Raw genomic sequence first — 24,968 nt, 5'->3', positions numbered from 1 at the left:
GTGTTCTCGAAAGTAATACTGAACAGGATAACAAATACGTTAGACGAATGCCAACCACGCGAACAAGCAGGATTCCGCAAAAAGTTTTCAACTGTAGACCATATACAAGCTATTACCCAACTCATAGAAAAGGCAAAAGAATTTAGAATAATGTTATATATGTGCTTTATAGACTACACGAAAGCCTTTGACTCGCTGCACTTTGAAGCAATATGGTCATCATTGGCGCAACAAGGTGTAAATAAAAAATATATAAACATTATATCCAATATATATACAAAATGTTATGCGAAAGTGCGTCTAGAGCGTGAAGGTCCAGCATTCTCCATACAAAGAGGAGTAAGACAGGGGGACCCGCTTAGCCCAAAAATATTTTCAGCGGTGTTGGAATCTGTTTTCGGATGTGTAGAGTGGAAAGCGAAAGGCATAAAAATTGACGGAGAAATACTGAGCCACCTACGTTTCGCAGACGACATAGTCGTTTTTGCCGACAGTGCAGCCAACCTGGAAAGCATGGTAAATGAGTTAGCAATGGCGAGCAAGAGAGTAGGGCTGTCAATGAACAAATCAAAAACAAAGATCCTGACCAACGGCGAACTCGTGGATATTGCTGTAGAGGGCGAAAAAATAGAATACGTGGAAGAGTATATATATCTTGGCCAAACAGTGTCGTTTGAAGACAACACAGAAAAGGAAATTCAAAGAAGAATATCTACATCGTGGAAAAAGTACTGGGGATTAAAGGAGATCATGAAAAACGGCTCTGTCCATATTAATATAAAGAAAAAACTCCACGACATGACTATACTTCCATGCTTAACATATGGTTGTCAGACATGGTCTTTAAGGAAGAAAGATGAAGAAAGAATCGCTGTTTGCCAACGCAAGATGGAAAGAAGTATGCTCGGGATAAAGATAGCAGACAGGGTAAACAACCACAAAATAAGAAAAACAACAAAAGTGGTAGATGTAAAAACCAAAATGAGAAAATTAAAATGGCAATGGGCAGGGCACATATGCCGTATGGAGAACAGGTGGACGAAGCGTTTGGTGGAATGGTACCCGTACGAAGGGAACAGAGGTCAAGGACACCCGAGGAAGAGATGGAGGGATGTCTTCACCGAAATAACGGGTTTAGATTGGATGAGTAAGGCTCGTGACAGAGCACTGTGGAAGAGCTTGGGGGAGGCCTACGCCACGGAGGCGACTACTATTACCTAACCTGTAAATGTGATTAAATTATTATGTAAATGTAATAGTAGAAATAAAGGCTATTTTTATTTATTTATTTTATTTTATATACAAGAATTGCTCGTTTAAAGGTATAAGATAAGATAAAACGGTAAAAACATACCGATATGTAATCAAATATTTTAAAATTGACCACAACCATAAGATACTTGAAGGTATTGTCACAGGGACAATCATTCGACGCGAGAGGTAATTAAGAGGTATAGTAGAAAAGTGAACTTTCTCCATAATTTTAGTGACAACCCTACATCCGCGGCGAGATCAAAGCGCCTCACACGAATTTACATTGTACAAGTTGTTTGCCCGACCTCGCCCGGTCACAGGATGTATCGATTGTTCCAATTGCGTTTTGCATTTTACTGCTGTGTGGTTTTTTCGGGTTCCGTAACCAAAGGGTAAAAATGTGACCTTATTACTAATACTCCACCGTCAGTCAGTCTGTCTGTCTCTCTGTCACCAGGCTGTATCTCATGAACCGTGATAGCTAGACAGTTGAAATTTTCACAGATGATATATTTCTGTTGCCGCTGTAACAACAAAATACTAAAAACAGAATAAAATAAATATTTAAGTGGGTACAACAAACGTGACTTTTTCGTCGTTTTTTTGCGTAATGGCACCGAACCCTTCGTGCGCGAGTCCGACTCGCACTTGGCCGGTTTTTTCATAAAGTTTGACATCTTCTAACTGTGCCATTTTCAACCAAACGGGTACTTATTGTCGCTTGTCAGTAAGGCGCTATTTCCATATAGCCAACCTTACCGAGAAGCGACAATGTCGTACCTTTTGATTGAAAACGTCATATTATTTACTGTATAATAACTTATATGTTCCAAAGCCCAGATGGGTGCTACATTACACTAATTATTAACTGGATAGGATTCATCAATATTTTTAACACATTATTATTTACAACGACGGGACTTAATCGCGTAAAATCCGAGACCACGGGGACAACGCCGTCCTCGAAACGTCGGAGGTGAATTTAATACTTATTTTACGCGATTAAGTCCCGTCGTTGTAAATAATAATGAGTAAAAATCGTGAAAGTTTAAATCAGTATTTTTAACACGATCTTAAATTTAGGTTATTGACAAAATCGTTTCTATTATAGGCTTGTGTTTTGTGTTATGTTTTTGTTCTTTGTATAAAAAAAAAATTAACTACGGATTATCTTAATGTTTGATTGTCATGCCAATTATTAAAACAGGTGAAATTGTATTATTAATTGAAATTGAAATTGAAATCATTTATTGCATATCACATAGCAGGTACAGGTGTTTTTAAATATAAGCTGTTCATGTGACGCCCTGTTAGGGCACGGCAACATAGTTCCACATACGGAAACATACTTATTTAATCTAAAATTATACAAATTATTATTTACATATGTGCCAAATAATTAATTAATTATTTTACATTTAAATAAAATCTGCCATGCACAATATTAAATACAATTACAATCAATTTACGATCACAAGTATCACAAAAGAGATATTATATATCTTCAAAAAATTCTCTGATATTATAGTAACATTTAACAGAAATGTTTTTAGTTTCTTGCTAAACAGGCTTAATTTACTCTCGTTTTTTATGTTATTTGGGAGGTGATTATATATTTTTATTGACATATAGTGTGGGCTAGATGTGAACAGTTTCAGTTTAGAAAAGGGAAGTTTCAGTTTATTTAAATTTCGGTCGTTTCTTTTGGGTAGTGTTTCAGTGTTTCATTATATACCTTTACGTACAATATTTAAGCAATCAAGTAACATTTATTTATACATAATGTATTTACAATTTCAAATCAAAAAAGCTTTATTGAACTTTGTAACTTTCCTAAACAAACCAAAATCCAATTAACTTTTGTCCATGTAATCCAAGTCCATTTTGGCTTTTAATCAACATTTAGTTTTTGTAAGAAAAATGCGTCAATCACGGCCAATCGAGAAACTAAATACTTTCTTTTGATCTTTTGATCAATTAGTTGATAAAGCAAAGCTATATTGTGATAAGTAATTTACTTCAAACTGGCTTTTCTTTAATCTGTTTCTTTTTCTTTATTGGAGAAATTGACTACGACAACGTAGAGCTCAAAAATAATTGTTATATTTTGCAATAGAATTTTTACTATAAATAGAGCAAAATTTGTATAAATTCGTATTTCGAAAGTCATTGCAATCTTATGATTAAGTTGCTTATAAGCGCTAAATTGAGTACTGATATATATTTTTTTTTTATTGAATAAGGAAACAAATTACAGTTTTTTTAGATTATTACAAGACCCATCGTAGGCAAAACCTTATAGAGGTTTGTGTGCCGATGGGGAGTTCGAGAATAACATAAAGAAAAACAATATTATATCCTATATCTTATCATAAATATGATTCTTGATGTTACATAGGCAAATGATAATACTTGTTGTACTATATGTCTAAATTAACATATTACCATTACGTTACTGCACGCAACATAAATATGCGACGCACGGAATTGCATAAATATCATGTAAGCAATAATAGTCTATAAAGAACTAATGTTTAGATTTACTTGCTCTCTTTATATAACACATCTACGGAATGTTTGGCTTCACTTAAAACTCCATTCGACCCTCCGTTCAGTTCTGTTCAGTTTATTTATTGGTAAAAAGAATTTTACAGGTCACACAGGTACATTTGAAATACGACAGTTATATACAATTAAATATGATTGATAAAATAAATTGGTCAAAGTTTTCAATTTCTTAAATAATCATCGTGCAATAGTTGTGAATACAATAATATTTTAAATAATCTCTTTCATAAAATCATCAATAGAGTAACATGCTTGGTTAAGGAGTAGACATTTAAGTTTTTTATTAAATATTGAATCGCTTTCTGTAAATTTAATGTCATTAGGAATTTTGTTGTATATTTTTACGTTACCAACTTATCTAACTTATATAACTATATTATTTCTAATCGCGCTTACGTAGATTAATTTAATTTTGAAAAAATAACACACACACACACACACACACAAATTATTGATATTTGTGGCTATATTAACCCAAAAAAACCCTTAAGGCGACGTCAAATAATGAAAACGAATAAATAACTCAAAGTGAAGGTGAAACGTTAATTTATACACCCGTATCACAATAAAATGGGTAAATAGGAACGTTTCGGGAATGATATAAAGGAAGCGACGACCGATATACGACATCGAAAATTACGCTGTTAAGGCCAAGAAAAGGTCGGCAAACGAAACAATATTCACAAATTAACTTGCATTTACGAAATTAGTTCCTTTAAATTAATATTGCTTTTTTTAACAGGACGTGTCCATGTCCATAGAAAGTTACGGGGTTGGTTTATATAAAAGGTATAATGAAATATAAAAATAAATATGATTTAAACAAAATTACTATATTAGAATTAAACCTATCTATTCCTTGTCTCCCAATGTGTATGTAATAAAGGTATATTTTTTCGGTCTATAAATCTATTTACAAATGAATATAATGTATTTTGTCGCCTAGTATAGTACATATTTATAATTTGGGGCTGGGTCGATCTGATATTTATTCATAAAATATTAGCTTTGCACGTTTAGTAGGTATAAGTACGATGAAATTGTAGTATTACACAATATATTTGATTTTACTTTGTTCCAAAATAGAACGAAACAAACCAAATTCAGCACTGTCCCAATTAAAAATTATTTAAATTTGATGAAGCTAATTATTCTTAAGTATTAGAACTATGGGACGCTAGACGATAACTTAATTCATGTGCAAACGGAAAGACTTAGCAGAATATGAAAAATCGTGTCTGCCCCTTAACAAAATCTTTACAAAACAGTTTTGTTTTCGTATAATGGTCAGTTAGTGATCGCCACCCCTGACATCTATTACATAAATCGGGAAACGGTTGACGACTCCTGCTGACAAACGTATGACCACCGCTATTATAGCGGACACGGAAAATGTTGACGACCGCTGCATTTGTTCCGTGAGTTAAGATGTTTTTAGAAAGTTACGATTATTTTGGGATAATTTGATTAGTTTTTAATGAATTTTCTTAACTTTGTTTTATTTTCTGTTATTTTTTCTACAGATTTTAATGATAGAAAATTATTTGAAAAAAAAAATGGCAAATATTAATTTCAGAAAGCGGTTAGTATATAAATATATAGTTTAACTATACATAATTAGGTACTTGTTTAATATTTCCATAACTAAGAGAATATAGCCGACGTAATACGTTGCGTAAGGTTGCCAGAGCTCAACGAGGGTGCGGAGTGTTAGGGTCGGCAACGTCTCTGGAGTTGCAGGCGTCCATAGGCTACGGAGACTGCTTACGGGCCGTATGCTTGTTTGTAACCGACGTAATAAAAAAAAACAGTGCAAAAGTTAATTAAGTAAGTACAGTCAAGGGCATAAATATATATACGTTCCCAAAGTTTCAAAAACATGTGTACGCTCTTATACCTTAGACAATAAAGTCGTGTTCACATATTTTTGGCCATTTGTCTGGATCGATATTTTTGCCTTCGAATGTACAATAAATCATTGCGCGGATTCAGCTGTACAATAAAGAGGATTTATTGTAAGATTTGTAAGTGGGAAACAATCTGACGAGGGATTTGTGTACACGTGTGCTGTGTGTTACCTATACGACTTTATTAAAACTGTGACCTGTTTACAAAAATAATCAAAAGTACAGGGTGGCTGAAAAATAAGTGCATTCCGTCCCCAGGGAGGTTTTGGGATTATACTGAGCAACTATGAGGCCGGGCATTAGTAATGAGCTTTAAGGCCGTTCCGTCGGTTTGCCGCTGTCTCTGTCACATTTCGCAAGAAAGAACGGGAAAGATCATGCGCGCCAAGTGTCAATTATGATCGAATTTTGTCGATTTTTATTTCTTTTAAAAACGTTACCCTACAATATCGAAATTCGAAAGCTATGAAATTATTCTTTAAGTTAAGATTGTTTTTTCTTCTTTTTTTTATTTATAGTATCACATAATAAATAACCGAGTAAAGTTGGATTAAAAGTCCGAGTTAGAGGTTACTTTGGGAATTAATTGTATCGAGCGAAGTGTCATAATTCGTGTATCGGAAGCTATGATATTAAAGATAATATAGTCAAGAACTACATATATTTTTTCCACGTCTACGAATATCAACGCCTCTTAGAAAAACAGGATCATATAAGGAGATTTTTCGCCTTCTGGCTCAGGGAACCGCCTTAAAGGGCCGTCACAATAGATCACTGTTTGGTCGACGTGACACTCAAAGGCCCACAACGCCCCAATAATAATAATAATGAGGCCAACCACGAAATCGCAAAAAAAATTACCCTCCCATGGAAAATGGACCAGCCAAATTTTTATTGCCAGTCAGTATTTTTTTGGTACTAACAAACTATGGACACTTATTCGTCTGAAATAAATGCATTTTATTTTATTTTTATTTATTTTATTATAATCCTAAAACCTCCCTGGCAATTACAACACTTTATAAAACAGTTCCCCGCCGCGTCTGGCTGTTTGTATGTTCGCGGTAAACTCAAAAACTACTAAACGGATTTTCATGCGGTTTTCACCTATCAATTGAGTGATTCTTGAGGAAGGTTTAAATATATAATTTGTTAAGATTTTGTGTAACCCGTGCGAAGCCGCGGCGGGTAGTTATACATATTGTCATGGAAAAGGGACGCCTTATGCGTATCATTGCTATGGAAAAGACACCTTATTTTGTCAGAGGGGGTTGGAGCGCGAAGCATCGCGATTTTATTGAGGCATCGATAATATTGTCCATTTTTTTTGATAACGACAGAAATTAGCTAACCTTTTTAAAACATGGAACAAAAATTTCAAAAAGACCTTTTTTATTATATTAATAAATAATTTTAGCCGTTACTAATGTGTGTCGCAATTTGTTATTAGTTGACATGATTTGTACCTATATATACCTATAGTTTAACAGATAGTAGGAGTATTATACAGTACACAGGAGGAGTGTACAGGTTTTTAAAGGGTCGGCAACGCGCGTGTAATATCTCCGGTGTTGCAGGCGTCCATAGGCTACGGTAACTGCTTCATCAGGCGGGCCGTATGCTTGATTGCCACCGACGTGGTATAAAAAAAAACAGGAAACCCGTTAAAACTTAAAAGCTCCCCGATCGCAAATCATGAAAGCTTTATTCCCAAAAATACTTTAGTCACGGCTCAGACATTTACTGATTAACAACAACAAACACTCAAAATTTACTTAAACAATAATAAAAGCCAAAAATCGCTCCAGAAATTGCGACTTAATCCATCTCACCGGCCCACCCAACAATAGCGATTAATACTTCTTCACACACAAAAGGTCGTAAAAGTCACGATTTGTCCAGTAAAATACGCCATTTTGTGATCTGACTAATACAATTTATTTTAAAAAAGGAACGCTCGAAATGCAACTGCCGCGCAACGCGTCAATCGTTGAAACGCATCACAAAATAAACGGTCATCCAGCGCCTTCTCAAGAGATCACGTTCCACGCATTATTCTGATGGATTCGATTTTCGAACGCACATTTTCGTTTTTTCCGACAAACTTTATTTTACCACCCAACAAAAATAAGGTGACTCTTATGACTTTCAAATTAAGAATGAATTTTGAATGGATTTGTATTAACAACATGCATGTGTTCTTTCATTTTGACCACGTTAAGTTTATCAATCTGAAATAATCAACGTCAATCTTAAAACTTTGTTATTAAAGTCGAAAATCGCATGATATTTAGTTTCATAACTAATAATAAATTAGAGCAATGTAATGTTCTTGTTTAACGTATTACCAGCGTATGAACAATATGATAGTCGTTTCGGAAATCCGTGGCTAAAGTTCGCGAAGGATTTGAAGAATGCACGAACTCTTTGTGATTTTAAAAACCATTTATTAAGGGCGTGGGAGTTTCCTGAGGGTAACAAAATTACACGGTTAGTTACAATGTTGCCAAAGCCAAAACCATTATACAATTGAAATACAATACAATGCTCATCGTGTAGGTATAAAAAACGAAATATCCCTAAAATTACCTACGTTTTTGTTGTAATATTATCATTTACACTTCGTATTTTAAATCAGGTTTTTCTGGTGTCTGGGAGCGAATCTAATGTTTGGACATGAGATTGGAATCGTAATAAGGTATAGGTATGTTCGTATATTTGATGCAGTTTGTTGAACGATAATCAATTATTGTTATCAGGTTGGAATTGTATTTTCAAACGCATTACGCTATTGGAATATCTGAAAAAAAGAAAACCATTTATGCATTTTCATACCATCTTACATTTTTCTTTTCAGTCGAAACCCACAAGTCTTGGCAACGCAATCTGATGGTAGAAAAGCAAGACGAGAAATAAATTGTAATACTAAATAAGGAAAAGCGAAGTAAAGCTGTATTTTCCGAGAGATTGTAAAGAAAAATGAGCTGAAATGCTATTCAACAACGACTTATTAAATAAATTAACCGTAGCAAAAAGAACTAAGCTCTCATTTGTATGGACAAAGAAGATAATTTCTTAAAACCTGGCGGTTTTCTATCGCGTATTCAACGCGGCGCGGGGGGAGGGCGGGGAAATAATTGGAAACGGGGTAGGGTGGGGAGTGTCGATATTTTTATAAGGTTTTCAGTTGTTAAAAAAATCATTTTTATGTGGAAAGCAAAAATGAGGCGAACAATTGAACAGATAAGCAGAGATGAAGAAGGTATATCGATGTTTACTAATTTATATTTGTAAAAAAAACCGTGCAGATGGAAAAAGACAACGTTTTCACTTAAGTAAATAAAAATAACTACCTACTGTTTAAAATACGGATTGTTTTTTATCCGTTAAACCTCGGACGGTCACTGAGCTGTGTAACCCAAGTTGGGTTACACAGCTCAGTGACCGACCGAGGTTGGGTTACCCAATACAAAATCTTCCAAGAGAATAAAAACGCCCTTCAATTCAAAACCATCTCTATCAAAATTAGTCCAATATTGTCCAATTCTCATGTGTTAATTATCATAACTTAATTCGTTGGAATAGATATCGGACGAGTTAAATGGTAACTCAAAAATCAGCCCTAAATAAACAGGCCAATTCGAACATGCACTGACATCAAACCGATATTAGAATGATATTGGAATCATATAAGCTGTCATTAATTTCGCTCAGACTTATCCGCAAAACTAGGTATTAGTGCAAGCCAGATGCCCGCGCGAATGACAGCTAACTAATATGATTCAGATATCATTCTAATATCAGTTTGATGTCAGTGCGCGTTCGAATTGGTCTGATAAGTAATATACATCTCAAGTATCTGGTACTGATAGTGTAATCACACAATACAGTACTAACAAGGCAAATAGTTAATTCATTCTAAAGCACCAAAAATACCGGAAAATTTATCGACTTTTCGCGTCACTAAGCTGCGTCCCACATCCAACTTTTCATCATTCTCCTTGCCTCGCGGCGCATTGTGGTCGTGGGAACCTTTATTAACCCCATAGAAAACCGGTGAAAGCCCAAGAAAAGCATTTGTGCTCTGTATAACACAAAAGCCGCTTCAGTGTTGATTTCGTACCGGTACCGGTACCGCTTTCAGATATTCTTTTCATTCGGCATTTCCCGATTCGGCCGTGTTTTGTATCGGTAAATGAGTTTCTGTAAACGTTAATTTACTTTTCAGGCTTTGTGTGTTTCTGTTAGGTGTTTTTGTGTTCATTTATGTTTGTTTTTGGCATAATGTGAGGTAGATGAAGGAATTTCCCAGTAAATAGCAGACATATTACTCATGGACAAATCTAGAGGAACGCAAAAAAAACGTTTTAATTACTGGATTACAACATCCAAAGTAATTTCAAAATTAGCACCTAATTAAACTTATTTCTTGCGTTCTAAATTTGTCCATAAGTGGGACCAGTGGGACTCCCACAGCTGGGCAAAAGCCTCTCCTCGTTTTCTAGACTCGATCCTGTCTTAAGTATTTTAAAGATTTAAATATAAATAATAATTAAAGTATTTAATAATTATATTAGATGTAAATAGTTGTAAATATGAAATACTGTTATTATTTACAAAGACGGGACTTAATCGCGTAAAATAAGTATAATACTTATTTTACGCGGTTAAGTCCCGTCGTTGTAAATAATAATGAGTAAAAATCGTGAAAGTTTAAATCAGTGTTATGAAATACTGTATTTGACATGTAAAACTATGTTTTATAAAGGAATAAATGAATGAATGAATATCTTTCGAGAAAAGGCAATGCAAGATACATTATTTTTTTGATATCGTAAATAGTAAAATGACACACGGTTAGTTTTACTAGACTTATATTGACCGGAATATAGACCGTAATTACCTTTTGTATTATTTGTGAGCTCCCGATATTATAATACAAAAGGTAATCACGGTCTATATCCCGGTTAATATAAGTCTAGTAAAATGACAGTTCGTTTCTTCTTTTGCTTCAATTTGTTCAACCGATCTGTCATTTCACTACCAATCGAATTGTTATTTGCTTAGCCTGTAGTCCCTGCCTGCCTAGTCGGTAGTCCCTGCGTTCGAAATAGGTCCCGGATTCGAATCCTGGTTAGGGCATTTTTTTGTGTGTTTATCACGAATGTCCTGAGTTATGGATGTTATCTATGTATCTTCTTAGGTCCAAAGTACAATTTTTGCTTAGTTTTGGGCCAAGACGATCGGTATAAGATTATCCCTAAAATATTTATTTTCGTTATCCATTTAAGTCTAGACACCTGAAGCGCTGGTGGCCTAGCGGTAAGAGCTTGCGACTTTCAATCCGGAGGTCGCGGGTTCAAACCCCGGCTCGTACCAATGAATTTTTCGGAACTTATGTATCTACGAAATGTCATTTGATATTTACCAGTTGCTTTTTGGTGAAGGAAAAACATCGTGAGGAAACCGGACTAATACCATTAACGCCTAGTTTCCCCTCTGGGTTGGAAGGTCAGATGGCAGTCGCTTTCGTAAAAACGCCAATTCTTGGGATTAGTTGTCAAGCGGACCCCAAGCCGTGAGCCGTGGCAAAATGCCGGGATAACGCGAGGAAGAAGATTTAAGTCTAGACACAGTACACATAGCAAAGTTTTAATTATTAATACAGAACTGCTTCTTTTTTTCATCATCTCAACTTCCGCGGGTAACTAAGCGTACACTATTTAATTATGGAACACCCCCACCCCTTGGGGGTTAAGAGGGGGGTTAAAATATAATTTTCTCAAAGGTTTCTTGTCGAGTGACTTAGTCTTTGTGGAGTGGTCAGCAAGAAATACTGAAATTACTTTTATGTTTTGTGTGACAAGTGAATGTTTCTCTATTTAGGTTAAAATGGAGTTAAAATGTTATAAAATTCCTGTTGTATTTACTTAAGAAAAAATATTTTGTGTTAATAAATAGATGATTAACGCAAATAAAATAGAAAAAACATATGACAAAAGTAAAAAAGTTGCTGCTACTGTGACAAAAGGAAGGAATGGATAAAACCGCACGTTTCTGGTAAAATTCAGTAGCTCAGTTGGTTTATGTATTAACGCGAATGTTGACATAAAATGTGTTACTAGTAAGTATTTAGCCTAAAACTTAATGTGATAATTGTTATATTATTTCAAGTGCATAATTTCAAACACAATCCTGTACTTATTATTGAAGAATAAATATAATGATGATGATCGGCATTCTGAAAGGTCGCAAGTTCGAGTCTTACCCGAAGTGGTGAAATTTTACATTTCATTTAAATAATTGTAGTACGCGCTTGCAGATGCAGATTGCAGACTGCTTGGTAAATAATGGTGATAATTTATGAATAAGATTCTAAAGGTCTAAGCCTCGGACCAACATTGGTCCAACATTGGTCCAACACAACCAACTTATAATCTCGAGCCATTAGACGGCGCACGATTTCACCTTTGTCGTCGGTAGCGACATCTGCAAATAGCTCGCATTAATCTGGTACTATCGAGCTTTTACACCACTTCGTACGAATAGGTATAGGACACGCGAATGAGGACTTATAGATGATTGACGGATGGTTTATTTTCCACTGTCACCTGCAATCGTACTATTCGAGTTCACGAACATCTTATGTTCACGTATTTTATGTTCACGTATGAACCCTTCGATAACTCAGCTGGTCCCAGGTTCCCTAGCATATTAAAAACCAATATGGGATAGCCACTAACCTTGAGCACACGCCGATGATTATCGGGGATCCTGGTCCTTCTTCAGATACAAGCCAAAATATGTAATAGTATTTTTCTCAAACATGCTATGTAATATTGATATTACGTTCTTTATATTAGGCTGGGAAGTATCACGTTTCAGGCGCGGCTAGACGAGAGGTCTGTAATGAAATTTCATACAAAGTTGCAGGCCTAGGCCGGGAAGTGGCTTTTTTTTTAATTTCAATTTTACACATAATTGTGGCACAGCATCATGGCATTCAGCCATTAAAAAAAACTATAAGCAATATTTGCTTTTTGGTTCGTTTATGACATTCTGCCAATACGCCTATTAGAAAAACACTTTTTTTTTTAACCTGACTTGGGCTCTATGGCATTAGAGCGGTAGGACTGTGTGGGGGGATGGTAGCCGGGTTTGAGAAAAGCACTATACATACATCGGCGTGAAAACGGGTTGTCGGCTTCATAACTATCCGGCCTCACTACGTTCGGCCGTATATTCTATTCGGCCGGCAACCCCTTCCTTCCCGGCCTCTGTAGTAATATACTATTTCTCAAACATGCTATGTAATATTGATATTACGTTCTTTATATTAGGCTGGGAAGTATCACGACTCCGGCGCGGCTAGACGGGGGGCCTGTAATGAAATTTCATACAAAGTTGCAGGCCTAGGCCGGGAAGTGGCTCTTTTTTAATTTCCATTTCACATATATTTGTGACACAGCATCATGGCATTCAGCCAAAAAAAAAACTATAACCAATATTTGCTTATGGTTCGGAATGACATTCTGCCAATACCCCTTAAAAAAAACAATAAACGATAATTAATATATTTTGCAGTTTTATTTGTATCGAATTTACAAAAAATATATAAATAAAACATTATTAACAAATTCCAATAATATTGAATTGCAAATTTATCTACAAATACAGATTTAAAATATAGTTGGTCAAACCAGTTTGTCAGTAAATAAGAACAAAAAAACTATACTCATCCTTTTCTTTTGGGTGCTAGTACCAGTGTAAGACAAAGATAGTATGATTATCTCTGTCTATGTTTGAAATGAGACAGTCCTTTGACAAACTATATTTCATTTAAATATTAGCGGTAAAAATGTCTACTCAAACACGCGTTGGTGTTTTTTTAATCGTTTTGGAGGTAAAGTTGAACATTTTTCATTGTGTATCTGTAATTCTATTTTATTGGATTTATTGTGCGTTGTTTATTGTGTTATTTAATATGAGTTCCGACGAAAATATTAAATGAATACCTGTTAATTATACTCCATGTTTAAGGCAACGATGTATGTGAAGCATAATATCAACATAAAAAACGATGTAATCTTAGTTATGTGGCTAAAACTACAGTCAGAAGGATGCAAGGCGAAAAATCAAAGATACATAAATATACCTTTGAACATTTGTGTAATAAATTGATTAACTACATGTGTAAAATATACGACACGTGTGATAAAGATAGGTACAGGTGGTAGTTATATTTTGTGCCTAGTTTACTTTTAGTTTGTTTAGAATTAAAACTTTGATTTCGTGGAGATTTCTTTATTTATTTCATTGCATGTTTGAGAAAAGCACTATACATACATCGGCGTGAAAAGGGGTTGTCGGCCTCATAACTATCCGGCCTCACTACGTTCGGCCGTATATATGCATTCGGCCGGCAACCCCTTACTTCCCGGCCTCTGTAGTAATGTACTATTACACGCCTCTATGATACTGGCAATAAGGTCGTATTATATTATTGGGACGTTGGCTTGTAATAGTTATTTTCGATACAAGTGCGGAAAAGAGGAAATTCGTAACGAGTGGCGATAAATTAAAACACGACCGCAGGGAGTGTTTTAAATCGACACGAGTTGCGAATTACCTATTCGCACGTGTATCGAACAACGTTTTACAGTTCATATGGCCCTTTTAACTTTCGACATATGCACAAAAAGTGCACTTTCCGCACTAGTACGAGAAAGTAGCACCATATGTACTGTAAAGATGTTTTTCAACTCGATCGTACAGCCGCCATCAGATATATCGGAGCGGCCGAGGTGCTCAAAAATATCTGAACACGCACTCCAACGCCTTGACAATAGAGGCGTGTTCAGATATTTGTGAGCGCCTTTGCCGCTCCGATATATCTGATGGCGACTGTACCAAAAATAAGTACCTATATATAATGACTCGATTGTCTTAAAATGGCATTATAAATTTTATATCTCAGTCGTCAGTCTTCTTGAATACATTTGCTAGCCCCTTAAATATTTGAACATTTGACGCAAACCGCTCAAATGATCATTTCTTAAAAGCACTCAAGAAATAAGCAGAAAAAGTACACCTTTAAATCATATCGTTAAACATTCACTTGTAACTAATCGATATAGCTTAATGACAGCACTATCAGTCAACTAGCGTCCTGATTGGCTCGCCTCATTTGTTCCAACCTGCTGTATTCATACGAGTAGCGCTAGCGATGGCAAATCCACTTCTTAGGACAGCCTTGTGTAACGGGGTTTTGACGCCTACACAGGCACGAAGCACACGCCAGCCTAAGCTACCGGTCCCGAAACCTGGCCCCGCTCAAACGGTATCACCAGGCTAGGGGTCGCGGGGTTGGATAACGGCCGGTAGCGAAAAAGCTGGCCCTCACCAGATTTCACAGTCGTCCCCAAAATGACGATGGAAGACCGCCCCACGAAGATGGGGCGCGAAATGGAAACAGTCTCCGCAGCAGGAATGCGGTCGAGACCCCTCACACCCTGCCAAAAGGGTATCGAGATGCAACATTACATTACATGTAACGTGGTCGCGAGATCCGTACCCATAACCGCAGCCAAATAACACTAGACCCTACTCATAGTGTTGTGTTTCTGCCGGTACATAAGGTTGCCAGAGCTCAACGAGGGAGAGGAGTGTTAGGGTCGGCAACGCGCGTGTAATATCTCCGGTGTTGCAGGCGTCCATAGGCTACGGTAACTGCTTACCATCAGGCGGGCCGTATGCTTGATTGCCACCGACGTGGTATAAAAATAAATAAATAAGGATGATGATGATCATAATAAAGAAAAATAAACTAATGTAATATTGTAGAAAATAGAAACCTTAAATAATTGAATTTAAAAGCTGTTTTAGCGTCCAAAATGACAAAAAACAATACACTTCTTTTTTTGGGCATTCGTGTAAAAAGGTAACTATCGATTCCTTACATTTTAATAAAATAGTTTTTTGTGCAACAAGAGAGGAAAGTTGGTTTTTCTTGCGAGTGTTTATTTTGATTCTCGAGAAAGCGAAAGATTCTATAATTGAATCACGAGCGAAGCGAGTGATTCTAAGTTAGAATCTTGAGCGTCGCGTGGTACTCAAAAACACGAGATGTAAAATAACTTTGCTCTCGTGTTGCACACATAATTTTTCACCTCAGCAGTGAGAACATATTAAAGGTTAAAATGTATTTCGAATTACGCAGAATAATACAGAGAAACGCAGTTCATGACCTTCACTAAATTAAAAAGCTACTTTCAACTGTCTAGCTATCACGGTTCATGAGACACAGCATGGTGACAGACAGACGGACAGACAGACAGACGTTCAAACGGACAGTGGAGTCTTAGTAATAGGGTCCCGTTTTTACCCTTTGGGTAAGGAACCCTAAAAAACCAGACAAGTGCGAGTAGGACTCGCCCACCGAGGGCTCCATACTTTTTAGTGTTTGTTTTTATAGCGGCAACAGAAATACATCATCTGTAAAAATTTCAACTGTCTATCTATCACGGTTCATGAGATACAGCCTGGTGACAGACAGACGGACAGTGGAGTCTTAGTAATAGGGTCCCGTTTTTACCCTTTGGGTACAGAACCCTAAAGGGCTCTTATACTGGTTTGTAGGAGAGATAATCCACCCGCGCACGGCAACACGGCAAGCAATAACAATGACACTGCTTGCAATACATTACCTGCTCACTGTTTAACCATTCAAACTAAGCACTTAATGTACAAATTAAAAGCACCAACTTATCTTAACTACAATTTTAATGCACGAGACGAGTTATAAACCTTGGCTTGGGTTAGTACTGGGCGAGAATAAATATACACAACATTAAAAAACCGTTAAAACCAAAACCATCCGAAAAACTATGGTCGAAAAATTTATTCGAATATCTTCGTGTAGATGTGACTATTATTTGAAATACCGAGTTCCAAGGCCAAATATTTTTAAGAATGGGAGAAAAATCCCTGAAAAATACAGAAGGAATTGGTACCTACTAGTACTTAATTACGCATTGAATTGTGGATCATATCTGTACAAATGGACTATAGTGGGTAAGTACTAAACTAAGCACTAAACTAATTCACTGTACTGATATTTATAAACTAAACATATTAGGTAATAATTGCCCACAAAGATCTTACCTATTAATATTATTTACATATTCCGGAAAAGGCTGATTTGACATAGTTTAAGAACTAAAAATCGTTTTCTATAAATTATGTCAATACACTCATTTCGTCAATTTATAACACGGCAGAACTAATGTATTGAGATCGTAATCAGCTTCAGATTTCTATCTATTTAAAGTATTTAAACTTAGTCGAGATATTTCGTAAAGACAATAAAAATAAACGCTCATTTACATAAAATCGTAGTTGAAATCCAATTGATCTATAAAAATAGTTTTTATAGTTATATCGATACTTTGTTACAACACTAGCTAATGAAACTGGAAACTAATAAATGGAAGAATGAAATTCCTATTGCGAAATTCGACGAGTCCGCGGCACTAAATCGAAAAACCGGTCGGAAAATACTCGATATGAAAACCCACCTCTACTTTACGATATTGTTGCCAGTTTAAAATTAAAAATAAAACATTTTATTACCTATACGCATCTTATAACTGGCCGGTAATAAAATGCCATTTGTATTTTAAGATGAAAACGCACAGCGAATGGAAGAAAAGCTTAGCCACAATAGGCGTGTCCGATTTTCACTCGCATTGTGCTAGAGCGCAACGGCTATACATCGTCCTTTTCTAACAAAGACGCCGGCGAGATGGGTAACAGAGATAGTCGTCACAATAGACAATTGTTATCCCCACCGCTTGGGAATCGTGCCCTAGTGAAATTTATGTGCGCAAATTTCGTTCGTATTTTGAATTATATATATATGTTGAGAAGGTAGATTATCCCGTGTCACAGGAAGTGGTTTTATGTGGCCAATAATTTGATTCGTGCTTTATCATTGGGAAGACAATAGTATAGGTATTCTGTGTAGGAAGTGGGTTAGGTAGCGTAGGCGTTGCCAACTGTCTATTCTTGTAGAATAATTAGAAATGTCATGCGCAACCTGTCAATCAGTTTTACGAATTCATTTTCTTTTTAAAATTTGAAGATAAAAACGAGGTAAACCTCTGTCGTCACCCGAGAATTGCGTTTTCAAAAATATACATATTGTAGCTTGGTAAATAGTATTTAGGTATTTTAGGATTAAACAATAATTTTACCGTTAACGGAAATCAGAAAACGGCCGAATTCGAAATTTAAAGTACTTACCATTCGTAAATTTCACGCGTAGTGACGTGACAGGCGCGACACTTGCCGGTTTTTTAATATCGCCTTTTTATTTTTTTATCAAAAACCTTGTCAACACATGTCCGCGCGGTCCTCTAGTTTTCTTTCACAAACTAATTGGTCTGACACTAACCCCAGCAGGAAATATTTTTCAAGAGCGGTTTTTTAACTTGTTGACACACGATTTTAGCCGCAGTCGGACGATTAAATTTAATGAAAATGACACCTTTAAAAGATGTGTTTCAGCTCGGGGTTAATTATTTGATGTAAATGTCATTGAAGTTGATGTTTTACTTGAAACTAGACGTTTTAGTTACATTTATTTTAATTCCGTGCGTCGTTAAAATAAAACTAAATATCAAAGCATCCACAAACCAGTCATGGCAAAAAATGTCCATGGATAGCATTGAAAAAGATGGCCGAAGTTAATTCGTTTGTTTTAAATTTTTGAAAAGAGAACGCTCAATGAGACGCGTCCCCTGATTGACAATTAACGACATCAAACGGGCTTTTTGCGAATTAAGCGTCCGTTTGTTTTTGTTTTTTTTCAGTGAGCACGGGCGTGGATGCGTTTCGTTTTCATATTTCCGTTTGTCTGTTGTCTATCTATGAGCGTTTATGTATGGAATCCCTCCCTTTGTCGATGTATTTAACGGAGTGCTTTCAGATGAAAATTACTTTCTGTTCGCTTTTGTGGGGGCAGATGAGACTTGTGCGATTGGTTATGAAATGTTCTGTGATGTTTTGTTGGTGAGTAATTAGTGTTATTCAATGACTCCTACGTAATAATTATACGAAATATGAAGTATAAAATATCCCATAAACAAGTTCATTTACTTTCCTAAAACCCTGGTTTTGACATTGGAAATAATGGGAATGAAGAACACAAAATGTGTGTTATAACCCGCAAAACCTTAAAAAATAACACATATACGTAATGTATAATTTTGCTTTTGCATGGGATATTAATATTAAGAAAGTAGTACTTAAACTTTTTAACATACCTACGCAAATTGATTTATTTGTTCAGGTAGAATCTTGAAAAAATATTTTGAGTAACGCCAATAGGTGCCATTACACAAAAAACGGCAAAAAATCACGTTTGTTGTATGGTAGCCCCACTTAAATATTTTAAGTATTTGTTGTTATAGCGGCAACAGAAATACATCATCTGTGAACATTTCAAGTGTCTAGCTATAACGGTACATGAGATATAGCCTGGTGACGGACAGATGGACAGCGGAGTCTTAGTAATAGGGTCCCGTTTTTACTTTTGGGTACGGAACCCTAAAAACTAGTTTTGTATTAAGAAGCAGTAACGTCTGCAAACGATACCAAAATGCAAAACCAAAATAAAGCAATAGTGGAAAAAACACTGTCTCAGGCGAGACTCGAACTCGCGACTACGGGATAACAGCCCGCCGCTCTACCAACTGAGCTACCGAGACTTACCCATTGTCAGCGAATATTTCCACCATATCCTTTTTATGCGCCTAGCGACATCAATCGTAATCCCGTAATCTTTATTTCTAAACTAAAGACATGGTATTTCGTTTTACATAAGTTATTTAGTATTAAATATAGAACTTAATCCATTTATCATCACTCATAAAGCCTAAAAAACCTGTAATAAAATAGGTCCGCTATCATTTTCGGCTTTGAAAACTGTTCGGTTGCGTATTGTAGGGCGGCGCAACAAAGACACTCATACTAATGAATGGCAGATAAAAACCCGAACAACACTCGATCACGGCGCAGGGCTGTCCGTTGTTGGATGTTGATTACGCGTTTATTTTACCAAAGAGGATATAATATTATAGAGCGGGTACTGTCATAGTAAATTTTGTAACCACACTAAATTCACTGCCATCTATCGACATACTTCAAAATTAGAAATGAATATTTATAAAAATACGATAAAATGTATTTAAATACGGATAAATGATTATTTTTATTTGCATTATTTATTTTCATTTTTTTGACACATGTTCTTTCACTGATATGCGTTAAAATTGTTAAATAACAAACGAAACCGTCAACCGTTTGATTTTATTACGGGGGATTACTTATCCCGCTTCTGTCCTATTAAATATATTTATTTCAAAATAAAAACATGTACCTATGAAATGATATTAAGCTCAAAAATTTTGTCGCTATTTATTTTCTATAACGAGTTAAAGCCTGACCAGTAATATATGATCATTGTCAAGAGGGCGCTGTTGTTGCGCATGTATAGGGTGATATATTTATTTCAAAATAAAAACATGTACCTATGAAATGATATTAAGCTCAAAAATTTTGTCGCTATTTATTTTCTATAACGAGTTAATGCCTGACCAGTAATATATGATCATTGTCAAGAGGGCGCTGTTGTTGCGCATGTATAGGGTGACAGTTCAGTATAGTATGAAAAAAATAGTTCCAGTGAAATTCCGCAACATGGCGCGTGGTCAGGCTTTAACTAAAGATGTGATCGATGTGATCTTCGAGATTTTAGTTCACTCTTAGATGTGATTGCTTTAAATTTGGAAAATATATAATCATTAAAATGTTGAAAAAGCTTTATCGGTCATTGTTTAAAAGAGCTCAATCTTGTGAATTTCAAAATGATACTGAGTTATCTCAAAGTACACTAAAACCCGCTAAAGAAAGTTCTCAAGCGGGAAAGCGTATTAATGGTAATAAAATGCATGAAAAGATTCAAGGACCGGCGTAAAATGTGATCGTATTAAACGGGTTATACTGTGATTGTTACTTATATAACAATTCAAGTCTTGGAGACCCTTTACATCTCTAAGGATAATTTGATGATTGTCTTTTTTTCTTTATTATATATATATTATCTCTGACACCTAGAGAATTTTACATCTAAACAACTTTAGTACTTTTAATAACAAAACTTCCGTGAGACATAGACATATTAAATATATTAATAACGGGTCACTCACGTGTTTTAAGTCGAAAACGCTCGACATGTTTCACTCCGTACCGAGGAATATATTTAATATAACTTTAGTACTTGTCTATTGTTTGTATATTTTTATTATAGTTTTTTTTGTGTAATTCGACATTTAGACGATACATCTCTAACAAAGTATCTAATATTTCATTGATTCCATATTTGTAACTGTTTTTTTTTGTAATTTTGATAATTTTTATTGCTTGTAAAAATTTGACATGTAAAAGTGTCCCTGTGGCCTATTTGCTGAATAAATGTTTCATGTTTGATTGCGACAAAGGTTTTTTTTCTCTCATTTTTACAAAATACCTACAGATGTTGTATTTTCCAGTTTGGAAGCACACAATTTCAATAACAAACAATCGGCAGCCCTACAATAGTGGATTGAAGAGATCCATAGACGCGCTGCAAATGGGAGCGGCTAATGGCGGCTTGCATTTGCGCGCTTTTAGGGTCCCGTTAGGTCTCCGAGGCAAAGTGCGCTTGATGAAGGCAGCGCACGACCGGTGGTTGTTGAGGTTCATGGGGTAGGTTGGAGTAGGATGTGAAGGGCTGTTGGCTGTGGATACCAGTCGAAGCGCTGGTACATTAGTAATAAGGCTTGCAGCTTCGAACGGGGCGTTTCCGTTTAATATTTATCAGTCGCTTTTATGCTAAGGTAAAATCGAGAGGATCTTCTGGTAGTAATCGCAATAAGGCTTACCTGAAAAATAGCAGTAGCTTTCATAAAAGCTGTGGTGTACGCGCTAATTCTTGGGATTAACTAGGTCACCGAGCAGACCCTAGGACCTCTCCTTTGCGGCAGGATGTCGAAAATCGGTTGATTAACATCAAAAAGGAAATTAAATTAATTGACAAAACATATCATTCCAACAACTCAACAATGGCGTATTCACCTAGGAAGATGATGATGTCATTTTAGACCACATAAATTAAAAAAAAAGTGTTTTCCGAAACATTATATTTTCACAGTAGCAGAAACCTCCGCACACAGACTCTCGCTTAACGGTTTTTTTTCAAACTCGTCCCTTTGTTGACGTTCGAATTTCGAATCCATTCGAAATAGGCGTTCGATACAGCCGGGTAATTCTCTTTTTTCCACTTTGTTTGCAGCCAGACTGTTTTGTGAGAGTGCCATTATGGATTCTGTGTGTTGCCGGTTTTTTATTAAAAACAGCGGCCAATTCATTTTAAAATAGATATCGATATCTTATATTATATGTTAACTATAAACTGAAGTAAATTTCATATACTAAGAAAAAGTGTCCAAGGCCTCCAGTGCCCAAGGCTGGAATCGAACCAGCGTCCTCTGCTATCGCGGCAGGTGCTTGGGCGCTGGAGACCTTATTTACTTTTTCTTAGTATATGACATTTAAATCAGTTTATAATTTATATAGTAGTGTTTGAAATGAAATAAAATATTTCCTAAAAATAATTTAATTTGTTCTAATACTTCTAATAGTACCTATATTATATGTTGCTCCTCATAGCATTCTCCTATTATCCCCTAAGTTCCGCTTGATAACCTAAGGTCAATGTTGGTAAGTTTATTGCAGGGAAGGCCGAGCAAAAACTCTCGTATATGTAATTATGTATATGTTCGTCGCTAACGCTGCGTCTTACGTAGACGAACACTCGCGAACGCGAAGCGGAGCGGCGCGACGCGGCGCGGCGGGCCCACGGCTTTCGCGTTCGCAACTAGATCGCCCACTTCTATATGTATCAAAGGATTGATTCACCCCGCTCCGCGCCGCGCCGCGCCGCTTCGCTTTCGCGTGTTGTTCGCCTATGTACACAGACTACCCCCTGGCGGTTTTCTGTGCCTACGTAGTAAGATACAGTCAGATAGGCAGAACTTAGCCAATTTATTTACGCCTTGGGACAATTAAAAAAGACCACAGACTTACAAACAGCGCTAACAGCTTACTATGCTTTTGCCCAGGCATGGCTTCGCTATGCCATAATTTTATGGGAAAACAGTACAAACGCAGAAGATTTACTAATTTTACAAAAGAAATGCATCCGTATCTTAGCAAATATTACACTACCCGATAGTAGTAAGCCACACTTTAGAAATCTTGGAATTCTCACGGTACCCTGCATATATATTTTCGAATTGTGTAAATTTGTAAAAGCGCACCCTGATTTATATTCGAAACTTGGAGATATGCCCCGACGATTCGAATCTCGCTTCAAAAATATTTTGACACAAACCTCCTCAAAATTAGTTATTCATAAAAATGGTCCCTACCCGATGTCAATTAGAATTTTTAATAAGCTACCTAACCATGTTAAAAATGAGCTAAATAATTATAAGTTTCTGAAGAATTTAAAGGCATTCCTCGTAGACAAAGCATTCTACTCTGTAAAGGAATATCTGGACTCCTGCGATAATGCTTAATATTTACTCGTGTCGTCCTCTCTGCCACCCTTATATGTATACGGCAGGCCATTACATGTAAACATAAGTATTTAATAATTTAAGTAGCTGATTAGTTTGTAATTTTATTGCAGTGCCCCTACAGGGTTGTGTTGAAACATAATAATAATCTTAAGATCTTTTTGTACACACAAAGCAATGATTAAATGAGTATGAGTATGAGTATGCTTCACTCCTGCTCTACCGACCTGCTATAAGCGGAGTAAGTGTGCAAACGCAAGAGTTGACGAAAGAGCTAGTAAACAGTTTTTCCTTATAGACGATCTTCTCAACATTGACTATTGTCCTACTTTTCAACCACATCATTATGAATACTGCGCGTTGCCGGTTTTTTCTTAAAAAAACTTAGGCAAATTAAAAACCGGTATTAACGGTATTTGTCACGCACTAGTAGAGATTGTAGATTATTTGGCACTAGATTTAATATTGGAATTAGATGCTAAACTACATTATAATTTGGTGTCGAATGGTAATATGTGATATATTATCGACTACTTCGCGAATGCGTATTAAATTATTGCATCAAGTCACGCTTAAAGATTTATTATGTATAATTTGATAAAATAAAAAATTGGTACAAGTTTGTTTTTAAATATAGAAGCGATTTCAGCTTATTAATCGCTGCTATTCGTCATCACATCATATTTTTATAAATACTTGACATATGGTGGCACTCCCACACTCTATTACTGCAAAGACTGTACTGTTACTGTGAAGCTGACAATTATCTTGGTCACCTTTAGAGTCCGTCCAAGCTAACTTTGCACCGACTTGACCAGAACAATATGAGGTTGTGACATTATTAAACGTCATAGTTTCATTAAAAAAATGACATTAACGATGACATTGTCACACTGTCATTGCAAATGGCATGCAGTAAGCTTGGTCCGACCCTAACGAAACATGTTTTCAGCCGCCAAAAAACTCCCATAAAAATCCGTTAGAGTTAGACTAAGAAAAGTCTGCCTCCTTGTGTGTGTTCTATCGCCTGTGCAATGGGCTGTGCTCTGAAGAATTGCTTGACATGATGCCAACGGCCGCTTTCTATCACCGCACCGCTCGCCATCGGCAGGGCGTTCATCCTCACACCCTAGCACCTAAAAAGTCGCGTACTGTGCTGTTTAAGAGGAATTTCCTCCCGCGTACGCTTCGGCTGTGGAATGAGCTCCCTGCCGAGGTTTTCCCGAGGGGCTACAGTATGGGGTTCTTCAAAAAAGGAGTGTACAGGTTTTTAAAGGGTCAGCAACGCGCATGTAATATCTCTGGTGTTGCAGGCGTCCATAGGCTACGGTGACTGCTTACTATCAGGCGGGCCGTATGCTTGTTTGCCACCGTCGTGGTATAAAAAAAAAGTGCAGAGATTTTGACAGCACACGCAGTGCAGGTGTTATTTTAAACGTCAAACTTCTATGAAATTATAACGTATAAATGACACTGGCACTGCGTGCTGCGTGTGCTATCAAAATCTGTGTAGACTTTTCTTGGTCTAAATATAACACAAACTGTTTTAAAATTCAAA

At 36.2% G+C, this 24,968-nt stretch overlaps 1 protein-coding gene and 1 non-coding gene across 3 annotated transcripts in view; both read right to left on the bottom strand.

Moving 5' to 3' along the window:
- Nucleotides 1–24,968, bottom strand: part of LOC134747262 (transcription factor egl-13) — a 279,811-nt gene that overhangs the window by 60,571 nt on the left and 194,272 nt on the right. The gene's annotated exons all lie outside the window — the stretch shown is intronic.
- On the bottom strand, nucleotides 19,427–19,498 carry Trnan-guu (transfer RNA asparagine (anticodon GUU)). The gene has a single exon. It is a non-coding gene; the product is annotated as a tRNA-Asn (tRNA).

This window comes from Cydia strobilella, chromosome 14 (genome assembly GCF_947568885.1).
Source record: "Cydia strobilella chromosome 14, ilCydStro3.1, whole genome shotgun sequence".
Lineage (NCBI taxonomy): Eukaryota > Metazoa > Arthropoda > Insecta > Lepidoptera > Tortricidae > Cydia > Cydia strobilella.
The sequence above is the reverse complement of the archived record's forward strand: the minus strand, read 5'-3'. Positions and strand labels throughout refer to the sequence as shown.